This window comes from Pteropus alecto, unplaced genomic scaffold (assembly GCF_000325575.1).
Source record: "Pteropus alecto unplaced genomic scaffold, ASM32557v1 scaffold35, whole genome shotgun sequence".
Classification (NCBI taxonomy): domain Eukaryota; kingdom Metazoa; phylum Chordata; class Mammalia; order Chiroptera; family Pteropodidae; genus Pteropus; species Pteropus alecto.
This window is the reverse complement of record NW_006437828.1, coordinates 6,927,178-6,939,476: the sequence shown is the minus strand read 5'-3', so window position 1 is coordinate 6,939,476 and position 12,299 is coordinate 6,927,178. Positions and strand designations below refer to the sequence as shown.

General features: G+C 40.9%; 1 protein-coding gene across 3 annotated transcripts in view; it reads left to right on the top strand.

Annotated features, from left to right (window-relative positions):
* Positions 1–11,907: 11,907 nt before the first annotated feature.
* The window catches only part of MTRF1 (mitochondrial translation release factor 1), a 30,302-nt gene continuing 29,910 nt past the window's right edge, over positions 11,908–12,299 (top strand). For 2 of the 3 annotated variants that reach the window (XM_025049026.1, XM_006914947.3), the window contains exon 1: positions 11,908–12,258. The gene's annotated coding sequence lies outside the window, so the exon portion shown is untranslated. The remainder of the gene's footprint in view (positions 12,259–12,299) is intronic. The other variant, XM_015591790.2, reaches the window with a different exon arrangement.

The window sequence follows — 12,299 nt, the reverse complement described above, 5'->3', positions numbered from 1 at the left end:
AATATACTTGTGCCTTTGCAGGTTTAGGAAAACACAGCTCAGAGGGGCTCCAGGCTTCCTGGCCTTAGAGCGTGTGAGGCCGTGTGAAACGAGGCGCGCTTCACTCCAGCTGGATCCTCACCCCTCTGTGGGCTCAGGACCTGTGGTCTGTTATCGACTGTGCTGGTGGCCGGGACTCAGTTTCCACATCTGTGTGGAATGAGAAATAACCACCCCGGTTGTTGCCTGACCTCGTAGATCCCGTATCTGACATGCTTTTCATCAGATGAAAATCCTTTTAAAACAAGACAATTGTCAGGTGGCCTGAGGATGCGCGGGGGCCGTGGGAAAGCCCTGGGGGGGCCGGGGCCGCGCCAACGCTCCTCTCGCCGGAACCTCGGCTCCGGTGGGGCTCACGCGCTGTCGCCCCTCATAAGTCGCTGACTTTTATTGTCCTCTGATTGTTAGGCTTGTAGCCTAAGATGAATCCCAGGATCTTACAACTCTGGGACACTTTCTATTACACATAAAAGGTAGCACATCCCAGAACAAAACAAAGCAGGAAAAGATAGAATAGTGATAGAAATGTGTGAGTCTAGAAAGATATGGGTGACCATCGTTGACAGGAATAGCCATACATACGATATAGGTTTAATATTAAGGAATATGGAAATACTAGGTATATAAACTTACACATGTTCTGGATCTTAATTTGTGCACATTTGTGGGAACTACAGTGTAATTGATGCATAATTGTATTTTAAAGACTGTAATCAGAGGTGAGTTGGGGTTTTTCCCCTCTAGCCTCAGTATCACAGAAAGTATCACAGGAGTCTTTTAAAATAGGGAAGAGACTGTGATTTAAAAGGGGGAGGTCCAGAAGGGTCTATGGGTTCAGGACAGAAACTAGGCTCCCCAAACTGTTAGACAAGAAGTAGTCAGGGAGGGCTTCCTGGGGAACTCGGCTGCTTGGCACCTGCGCTAGGGGCAGTCTAGACGACCGAGCAGGGGCAGAGAAGTGCCAGCTCGCAGCGAGCTCATACCCAACCACTTCCGTAGTCCCCCACCCACTGCTTGCTCACAATAGCATTACTATTCCTGAAAATTCTTTGGCTCCCAGTTTATCTACATCCTCGGGAATAAAGGGTTAATTGTGGGAAAAGTTGAAGCTCCAGTGCGCCAGTCTGGCCATCCCTTGACTCTGATAGGATATGGACTTTTCTAGAATGTACTTCAGCCAGCTCAAGCCACTCTGCCTCGCCTCAAGGCCGATTTCAAAATGATTAATTAAATTAAGAAAATAAAAGAGAAGGGGCGCGGTAGTATCATGCCAACTGTAAATATTTGGAGACAAGAAATGTTCATCTTTTATGAAAGTTTCCTGTGGGCCTTGCCCAGCCTAACTTACTACAAATCATTAACTCTGTGGCAGCTGCCTGATCTTCACCATGGCTCTCCCCACCCCTAAATCAGGCCGCCTACGCTGATGCTTCATGGGCACCCCACTGCCGACTTCCCCTCTCCACAGCCTCCCTAGCGTCTCCCAGTAGTACAAAGGAAACCTGCAATCGCAAACACGGAGAAATCGGTACTTATGAATATTCATATTTAATATTTTCCGCATCTGTCTTTCACACACCACGACATGCCGTGCACACGTGCCTCGGCTGTCTACACTAGGATGGAGGAGAGGGGGAGGTGAGTAACTGAAAACAGCACCAATAATGTTGCTGGTAGCCGTCAACCTAAACCTTAGAGTATGTAAAAGATGTAACACACGCACAGTCAGAAAGCCTGGATTAGCCAGTGGCTGGCATTTTATTACTGACTTCCTGTTTAGCCTAGAGCAAATCTTATTTCCACCTTTCAACAGAAAATGGGGTTATAATAACATTATTGTAATCTTTCACAGCAGGGTTATGTGAATGCAATGCTTAGTCATCTCTAAGCCCACAGTAAAAAACAAATGCATTGTAAATCTGAGCTCGCTGTCTCAGGAAGAACGCTGAGGCCCGACTGGTGGCATGGTGGGTCTCCACCCGGATGTTCCTTCCTGGTGCTTCGCGCAGGGTGTACCTCTTTCAGAATCACGCACACAGTAAATTTACAGTAACAACATCTGTAAAGACCTTAACAGATCCCGAAGCACTTGCTACCTACATCATATGGGCCAGTGATTCTCTTGCTAAGCCTCGTACAGCCGAGGAGAAAAGAATGTTCTCTAGCATATCTAACAGAGCCAGCCGGCAGAGTAAAATCAACTAATTCGTTACTCTTCCCATAACCGATTTAACCATATAACTAAAGGCCGGTAGAAAGAACGCATCGGACGGCATCATGCATTACACGTCTGATGCCCCGATGCGTCTGTCCTGTCCCACCCGCCTCGCTCTCCATAACCGATTTAACCATATAACTAAAGGCCGGTAGGAAAGAACGCATCAGACGGCATCATGCATTACACGTCCGATGCCCCGATGCGTCTGTCCTCTCCCACCCGCCTCGGTCGCAGAGGAGAAGCACTGCATTCCTCCCGTGCAGCACGTGGCGCCAGCTCCTTCTGCTTTTCCTGAACTTCTATTCAGCAGCTATTCCCTCCCATCCCCGCTATTTGCATTTTCTCTCTCCTTACATATCTTATATTCTAATGGGAGGAGACAGACAGTAAACACATAAATAAACGAGAGAATTCCAGACCTCGAGAAGTCCCAGGAAGGAAATAAAACAAGGTCCCTACGCGGACCATGGGGGTCGAAGAAAGGGCTACTTTCAACCAGGTACTCAGGAATGATTTCTGGGGAGGCGGTCACGTGAACAGAGACCTCAAGAACGAGAAGGGAGCAAACGAGGTGAAAAGCCAGAAAAGCATATTCTAGCTAGAGAGAATCCCATGCGAATGCCCTAATGCGGGAACAAGATTGGCATGGTCAAAGCATAAAAGGAACAGGTGGGCACTTCAGGGTCAAGGAGGGGTTGGAGGGTCATACATGAGAGAATGTGCTGTGCAGCTAGCTGAAGCTGTGGGCCAGGTTGTGCACGGTTCACTTTCTTGGGCAATGTGGTTTGGTTCGCTTTTATCCCATGTTCAGTGGGGAGCCGTTGCAGCATTTTAAGCAGGAAAGTGACACGATCTGATTTATTTTGTTAAAAAGTCACTCAGACTACCTACGGAAAATGGACAAGAAAGTGATAATGGGGTTTCTCCAAAAAAAAGTGGCAACTCTATTTTTCCTTAAGATTTGACTTCTGCTTCCCACAGTCTTCTGAAAATGTTCTCTGAAATACCACCAATTCGTTTGTTCAATACTTAATTACTGAGCACACTGTGACAGGCAGTCTTGTAACAAAGATGTCTTCCTTCGGGACGCTTACGTGTCGGGGATTGCATAGTGGCCAAATCCGAACGTTTTTTTCAGTCCACGGTTTCTTCCTCCTCCCTGTAGCATTTCCCACAGTGGGCCGCCCTGTCCTTTCCACTCAGCTTTGTCCTCCACCCCTTCACTGAGCACTCCCTGCCTCCTCGCCTTAATCGGTACCCAAGCCTTACCAAAGACATCGTGCCCCGTTTTACACCTTCCTCTCCTTACATATCACAGGAGTTGCTGGAGGAGAATCAGCATTTTTGCTCATCCCACTGCCTCCTTCGAATCATAATACTTCACCTTCATTTAAGGAAAGGGAAATTTATTTTGAGTCTGTATCCACCAACTCTGTCATTCTCTTCCCCTTTTCCTCCTGATCACTATCCTTCATTCATTCTATGCCAGATGACAGTAGTCGTCTCTTCAGCTTCGCTCCTGGTATATCCATCTACTATGATTCCAGTATCTATGTGGATGGTTCAAAACCCTAGCCTTGGATAAACTCTGGTTCATCCAGATTCTGGAAAATTATCCAATGCTGAAAGAAAATGAGCTATCGAAGCCATAAAAAGACATGGAAGAATCGTAAATGTGTATTACTAAGTGAAAGAAGCCAATCTGAAAAGGCTACATACTGTATGATTCCAACTATGTGACATTCTAGAAAAGACAAACTATGGAGACAGTAAAAAGATCGGTGATTGCCAGGAGTTGCGGGAGGGAGGGAGGGATAGGCAGAGCACAGATTTTTAAGGCAGCGAAACTATTCTGTATGATACTGTAATGGTGAATACATGTGACTATAAATTTGTCCAAACTTAGAGGGTGTACAACACCGAGAGTGAACCCTTGTGTAAACTATGGACTTCGGGTGATGATGATGTGTCAGTGTGGGTTCATCAGTTGAAACAAATGTTCTGCTCTGGTGGGAGATATTGATAATAGAAGAGGTTGTATATATGTGGGGGTACGAGGTTTCCATATAGGAAATCTCTGTACCTTCCATTTAATTTTTCTGCTAACCTAAAACTGCTTTAAAAGATAAAGTCTATTTTTTAAAAAAGTCCCAGCCTTACAGTTTCTTGGTTTCATCTCCAAAGACTTTCATCCCCTACTCTATTTTAGCTACCCATTCCCACGTCCAAATTTGGAATCAGGGAGACCTGCCCCACCTCTTAAATCATAAATTCCAGCAGACTACTATCTTATTTTCCCAATTATTTTTTAAACAAGATTTGTCAATATTCTTTTAACTCCAAGAAAACTTATTACAGCAGGCATCCCACATTGAAGATGAGCTCCCAGCCTGTCGGGGAAACACTGACAGAAGGTTTTTTGTTTTGTTTTGTTTTGTTTTTTGGCATACATTGAGGCTCCAGCATGAAGCTAAGAGCTGCTGCTGTTATAAGGATGTTCTATATACACCTGTAATTTCTGATAATAATGACTTCAGTCAGACTCTTGGGGACAATCCATGTTCTGCTGACAGTTTCCTGCCATTCTTTTAACAAACATCCATTGATTCTTTAACAAGTGCTATTCACCCTTCACGGTGCGGGGGGTCTGGGCTGGCTCACTCACGCTCGCATTCTCCATGCACCTGTTCTTCAATGCCATTTAACTTGCCAGGGTCTGAATCACACCATTTTCTCCTTATCTAGTCATTCATTCAACCCACACTTGCAGAGCGCCCATCATTTTTCTTCTTTCTTCCCCTCTCAGCAAAAACGGTGCCTTCCAACCTGGGCAAAATCAACTTCTTTACTCCTCTCTCCTTTCTTCTCAGTTACTGTCATCATTTAATAATAACTGTTACGGAGCACTCTGTATGAGGCACGATACATAACGTGCTATTTCTCATTTAATCCTCATGAAAACCTTGTAGGAAAAACACTCTTCTCCCCCTTTTACAAATGAGAACTAAAGTTTAAAAAAAATAATAAATTTACACTAGATGACAAAACTAAGAAATGAGGGCCATCTCACCAAAGCTCATGCATTTCGCCCCTGTGCTAAATACTGGTTAGTCTCCATGGATCCCTGGCCAGCCTCCTTCAATTCATTTTCTGCATAGCTGCCAAGGGAATCTGTATTTCTTATTGCTGCTGTACCAAATTGCCACAGACTTAGTGGCTCAAAGCCAACACAGATTTATCATCATACAGTTCTGGAGGTCAAGAGTCTGAACTGTGTCTGCGGGACTGTGTTCTGTTGAAGGCTCTGGGACAGAATTCGTCTCTTTGCCTTTTGCAGCTTCTCAAGGCCGCCGACATTCCTGGGCCCGTGTCCCTTTCCTCCATCTTCGAAGCTAACAGCATAGCATCTTCTCTCCTCTCTGACCTCTGCTTCCTCTTCACGTCTCTCTCACTCTAACTCTATCGCATCTCTCTTTAAGGACCCTCGTGATTCCATTGGGCCCATCAAGATAATGCAGGATGATCTCCCCATTTTAAAATAGTCATATCCGCACAGTCTCCTTTTGCCATATAAGGGAACATTCATAGATTCCAGAGATTAAGATGTGGACATTTGGAGGAGTGAGGGGCATTATTCAGCCAACCATGTGATCTTTGTAAAATACAAATCTAATGACTCTTATTGCTCAAAATCCTCCCCTGGCTTTCAGGAGAAAGCTGAGCCTCTTTACCTAAGTATCTGAAGTTCTTTATAATTTGGTTCCTGCCTATCTTTATAGCCTCACATCCCACCAGTCCGCATAAATTTCCTAAATTCTCAGTGAGCATCTGTGACGCCCTTCCTATCTGTGCCTAGCTAACTCCTCCTTGTCCTTCAAAACTCACATTAAACACCAGCTTCTTCCAGACGCCATCCCTGATGCCTACTTTGATGTGGCTGCCCCTCCTCCATGTTCTCAAAACACTCAGTACTCTCCTCTGACATAGCGCTCATCAAACTCTGCTGAGGCTGTTCACTTCCCCCATTGGACTGAAGTTCCTTTGGATGATACGTGTCTCATCTGACTGTGTATTCCCCATGTTTCACAATCGGTGCTTAAAATTTTTGTTGTTGTTGAATTAATCATCTTCCTGTAGCACAGAGCATGGCATCCTACATGCAGCAGAGTCAAAAACTTGTTTGCTCAGTTGAACTACAGTTGTTTACAACCTCTCGAAAACAGAAAATAATTTATCATCTTTGCAAGATATTCAGAATTTGGGATTCGTATCTTGCTCCTCAGAACTGTAAAATCTAGAATGAATATAACTTGCCAACTATAATACAAGAAAAGATTCAGCAAAATTCTAAGAGAAGTAATTGAGATTTCATCTAACTAATCACAGGGACTCGATCAGTTAGATGAGCTGATCTATGAAAAACAATGACATCTGGACTGATGTCTGTTCTCCTCACCATTGAACCTGTGGCACTTAGCAGAGTGCTTGGCACATAGTAAATATTCAATAAGTACTAGGATGATGAAGTCAACTTGAAACAATCGCACTCCAGGAAGAGGAATTAGTATTATCAAGAAAAATTGTGAGACATTGAAATGGGCAAAAAAGTGACAGGACATCCTGTTGAATAAATTATTTTTCATTACCTTTGAGCTATTTTTCAACTCTTTTAAGTTGTAGAAAACACCTAACAATGCAAGTGATTCTCGTCCTTAGAAATGCAAACCGTGTATAATGGAGAAGCGAGTAATTACTGCCTTGTGTACCTTGACCAGTTTTTCATTTTTTAAACAGATTCATTACCACGTTCCTTATGGCATATTTACGTTTTCTCTTTAACTCATAAAAACAAACAAACAAACAAATAAATTTAACAGACGTACATTTCATTTTTATGCAAGGGTCATAATCGTAGCTTTATAAATATCCTTTAGCAATATGCATAAAAAAGACACGTTTGAAAGTACCTTTTGGAGAAATGGGAGTCATCTGGTTGAGATGAAACACAAGGCTCTTGGAGGGGGTCGTGACAGAAGGAAGAGGCTGGAATCCCGTCAGAGTGTGGAACACTGGAAGAACCATGTGCCATCTAGTGAGAGAGAGAATGCAGGCAGCAGAAACAAGGTCACGGTGCAGCCCAGTCATCTTGGTTCGAATCCCTTTGACCATAAGATTGACCAACTCATCTAGCCACGCCGGGCCTCAGTTTCCTAAAGTGGGCAGCGCAGTTGAGCTTACTGCACAGGGGTGTTGTGAAGATTGAGTTAGTCAAATGTAAAACACTCAGGGCATTACCTAGTAAAGAATAAGTTTTCAGTGAATGTTAACTACTATATTATTGCTACGGTTCATGGTTCCTTACTTGAAAAACTTGGGACCAGTATTTCAGATAAACAACTTTCAAACTTCAGGATATTTTGGAGTTAGAAAGGTAAATGCATATACTGTATATTGCATTACACTCTCAACACAATCTGGGCAGTATCTTGTAATTCAATAGATAAGTATTTTTTCAGTAAAACATATGAATATTTATTCCAAGTGAGAGAAATACAGATGTAAATAGCCCTGCATCAATCCCAGTCAGATTTGCCTGCCAAATTGGTTTGTGCTGGGGCAGATTTGTCCATCAAATAAGTTGCCAAAAAAAAAAAAAAAGCCTTCAGTTTTCAAAGATATTTTTGTCTTTGAATTGAAACATAAAGTTCTTCAGAGCTTTTGGGATTTGGGAATTGCATATAATTGCTTCATTACTAAAGTAAAAAAAAAGAGAGTTAAGATTGAAATAGAATTTGGAACCCCTAAAAATTGTTCAGAAAGCAAGCTTTTGAATTTGTTCACCTCTCTACTTTTATAAAATTTAAAAGTTTTCCTTTTAAAATTTTTAAAGCAAGGGCAACAGATAGTGTATGAAGGAAAGTTTCTTGTTAAAGAGGTTCCAGCTAACGAAGCTGAATGACAAAATATCACCATTTTGCAAGCTGTAATAAAATAATGAATCTAGGCACTTATGAGCTTCTAGCATAACTTTTGGAAGACATAACTAAATATTTTGTATTTTCCTTGGAAGTAGTTAACCCACCTATGAAGTAGTTTTGTCAAAAGAATGTAAATTTGAGTCTGAGTCTGGGTCTGTTTGAAAATTTTCATAATAAAAAGGAAAAAAAAGATACACACAGTATAGATTACATTATGTTTCTCAATATAGAGCGCATTGGATCTCAGTTGAAAAACACTTTAATGCTTATAAACAGTATTTGAAAACTACTTATAAAGGATATTTCAAGGGGAAAATGATGGGAAAATAAAATTTATTGAAATGAAGATTTGGAAGTGTACAATTTAAAACCAAGTAAATAATTTAAGAAAAATATTTAGATGCTGGATGGAAGAGATGAAATTACCAAGAAGTTATAAGAGATAACAATAAATGATCTTGTTAACAAAGCTGACTTTGACCTAGGCTAATACTAGTTTAGGGGGTAAAAAGTAGTTCCCAGAATGAGTTAGTCTAAGAATTGTCTTTGCTTTTTTTTTTACTTTAAGAGTAAATGACAGATAGTAGGTTGACCTATCAAAGCCTCTTAAACATGTGACTGAAAATTATTTGAGTGATGTAGTTTCAATAATGCCAGCAGGTGGCGCATTTCTTAGCATTTTTTTTTCAAGCGAAGAAAAATTTGAGAACCAGCATGAATATACATATACATTTATATGAAATGCTGCCTTTTTATTCTTCATATTCTGCTTCTCTAAGGGAAAATAATTTATAAGAGTACAAGTAGAATAACCTTTGTTTTGCTACTTCCTTTCCACCTGAAAGCTCGAATTTTGTATTAAATTGCTAAATAATTTTGTATTAAATTGCTCAATAATTTCACTATTTCTATAGTAAAATATACATGATTAAAATCTCAAACTTCACACAGCGGGATGTCTCGAGACATGGTAAGAGCCTAAAACTCCAGGGAACCAGAAAGTCAAGTGCACCTTCACAGTTATGGCTGTGCGCTGGGATTTTATGTTGCTCTCAGTGCCTCTGAAAGTTTCCAAGACAGGACCAAAGGTTTCAGCTTAGCCTAGAACAATCTCTACACCCACTTTGGTCTGGCTGCCCGAGAATGTCCAGGGCTGAGGAAGTCCTGGTGCTCTGTTGCTCGCAGGGAAAGCCCTAAGTGACACTTTATTGACGTGGATCCCTGCAGGACACTAATCAGCCTCCTGTTAGAACTTTAGACATGAGTGTCCTCAGAATCTTTGAAAAAATCTGGAGGTCTCTAAGAGTGAAACGGGTGAAAATCTCTATCCTCTACCCCTTTGGATTTGGGGCTGAGTTTGTTCTAAATGGATCTGAAACACAGCCCCACCTACTTTGTTGTTTAGTTTGCTTCAAGTTGGAGGAGGGGGACAGAGGTCATTTAGTTCCTCAGAAGGATACCAAATTATTAGTGATAATTACAAACTCATTCAACAGAGAAACTATTTATAGTCGACTTTATCATGAGAAAGATTTCAGACGTGGCAGCTCTAATTTAATCAAAATGTTTTTTTTTTTAAAATAAATAAATAAATAAACCTCTTTTTTTGGTTACTATTTCTTCAATTTTTTATCCTGTAATGTATCAGACTCTTTGGAAGTTAAAGTTATTTAACTTCATAAAGTGACTCAATAACTTCTATAAGGTTTTTTTCAACCAACATTGAAAAATATCTTTTTTTTCTTTCATAGTTTTCTTGTTTACAAAAATACTCATCACAAAACTTCCGGAAATGCAGAATACTATAAAGAGGAAAATAAAGATTTCTTATAATTCCACCAGACTTTTAAATATATAGAATCACGTATAATTTTTTTAAATGAAGTTTGCTGAGTTTTTTTAAACATCCTCTTTCACTTAATATATTGTGAACATCTTCACATATTAATAACTACATATGTACCATATTTTTGTTTTTCTTAAGTTTCACGTTTATCTCAATACATTTTTACATACGCAAGTGTCTTTGCCTGCTTGGGCTGCCATAACAAAATACCATAGACTGGGTGTCTTAAACAACAGAAATTTATTTCTCACAGTTTTGGAGGCTGGAAAGTCCAAGATCAAGGTACTAGCAAGACGTTTAATTTCTGAAGCCTCTTCTCCTGGCTTGTACGTGGTTGCCGTCTTGCTGTGTACTCACATGATCTCTTTGGGCTTGTGGAGGGACAAAGGGGGACAGATAGAGACCTCAAAAGCTCTTTAGTGTCTCTTCTTATAAGTGCACTAATCCTATCAGGTCCGAGTTCCACCTTTATGACCTCATTTAACCTTCATCACCTCCTTAAAGGTCCTATCTCCAGTACAGTCATGTTGAGGATTAGCGTTGACATATAGAGTTTGGGGGGTGGGGAGTTCACAATTCAGTCCATAGCATTATTTTTTAACGAGAATAAAGCTTTATATGTAATATTTTATTTATATGTCTACACGCACAAATTCAAAGAAACAAAGGATTTTGTTGGGTAATTTAGGCAAATGAATTCTATGGTCGTTGGAATTTGTTTTCTGCTGGAACATGAGCTCCACGTGAGCAAAGATTTTTTATCTTTTCTAGTCATTGCTGAATTCTTACATCTGTAACAGTGAGGAGCACATAACTGGTGTTCAATTTTTACTGGATGATTGAATGTTTTTCTTTTTGGGGGAGGGAGGCAGTATCAGAGCTTAGTAGCCCCAGGTTATTGAGACTGAGAGCCTTGATTGAACATCAGCTGTCACTTGTTAGTTCTTTTACCTTGGACAAACTTCTTAAGTGCTTTGTGCCACAGGTTTTTCTTCTGCAAAATGGGTATTCTAGGGTTGTTGTAAGGATGAAACGAATTAGTAAGTTTAAACCATGTGGGATAGTATCTAATATGTTGTGGGTAGAAATAGAGACCTTTAAGTCATTTACATTTATGGTTAATTCTCCTTTTTATATATATATTCATAGCCCAAACAAATATCCTGTTCAGTTGGTAATATGCAATTCTTTTTGCCTTTGCTTTTCAGGAAGAAATATTGAGGATAGAGGTCAAATGGCCTGTAAATGTGATCGCTAAGGGCTGTCTGCCACTGTAATATTCAAAGTAAGACAATATGTTTGCAATTCTCCGCAATTGTTTATTTGGATTTTTATATTCTCTATTTAATCGGTGGTTTACAAGCTACGAACTTAAGTTGAGCCCCTATTTTTATTAGCTATAAAATAACTAATTTGTAGAAATATTTATCTTTTGGTTCCCGTTATGATTTTTAAGAATATAAATTTAGTCTCATTTAGTCATTTGGTATTTTCATAGGCAATGGAAGCTAAAGAACAGCTATTAACATGCAGAATCCCCTAAATTTTGGATGAAAAGGGGATCATTAAGAATCACTGCTTTAGTGGCTCCATAGATGAGGAAACTCTTGTAACTGTATATTAATATATTGTAAATCTTGATCTCTTAATCAAAACTGTAGAGAATCTCCCTCCTGGGTTTATCTAAAATTGTGAAAACCAAAGCTCCACCTTTGGCTCAGCGGGGTGGGATGGCCGGGCGTCCATCCGAAGATAAACTACAACTCCCAGGATTCCCGCGCGGGAGCTTCTGGGAGTTGTAGTTCATTCTACATTTCAGGCGGCCCCGGCGCCCACACCTCCTTCGGCGCCCTTGCTCGGCAACCCAAGCCCTGGGCTCCCGCTTGGGATTCGTACGCCGCGTGGTCGTCTCTTGGGAATTTTTCTTGCTTTGTCACTTTTTTGTTTCTCGCTGTCATTTTTCTCTCGTTTTCTCTGTTCCCTCATTGTTACGCACGCCCAAAGACTACTCCTCGGAGAAGCGTCAATACGGAGGTGGAGCAGGGAATCAAGTATCAACCCGGAAGAAGTGACCCAGGAAGTGAAAGCGGTTCCGTGTCTGTCGGGATGAACCGCAGCGGGTTACAGAAGGTTCCGACCTCAGTAAGGGAAGCCAACACTTTTCTTCTTTATTTTAGGTACTCACAATTCACTTCTGTTTTATAATCTTAAAAAGTCT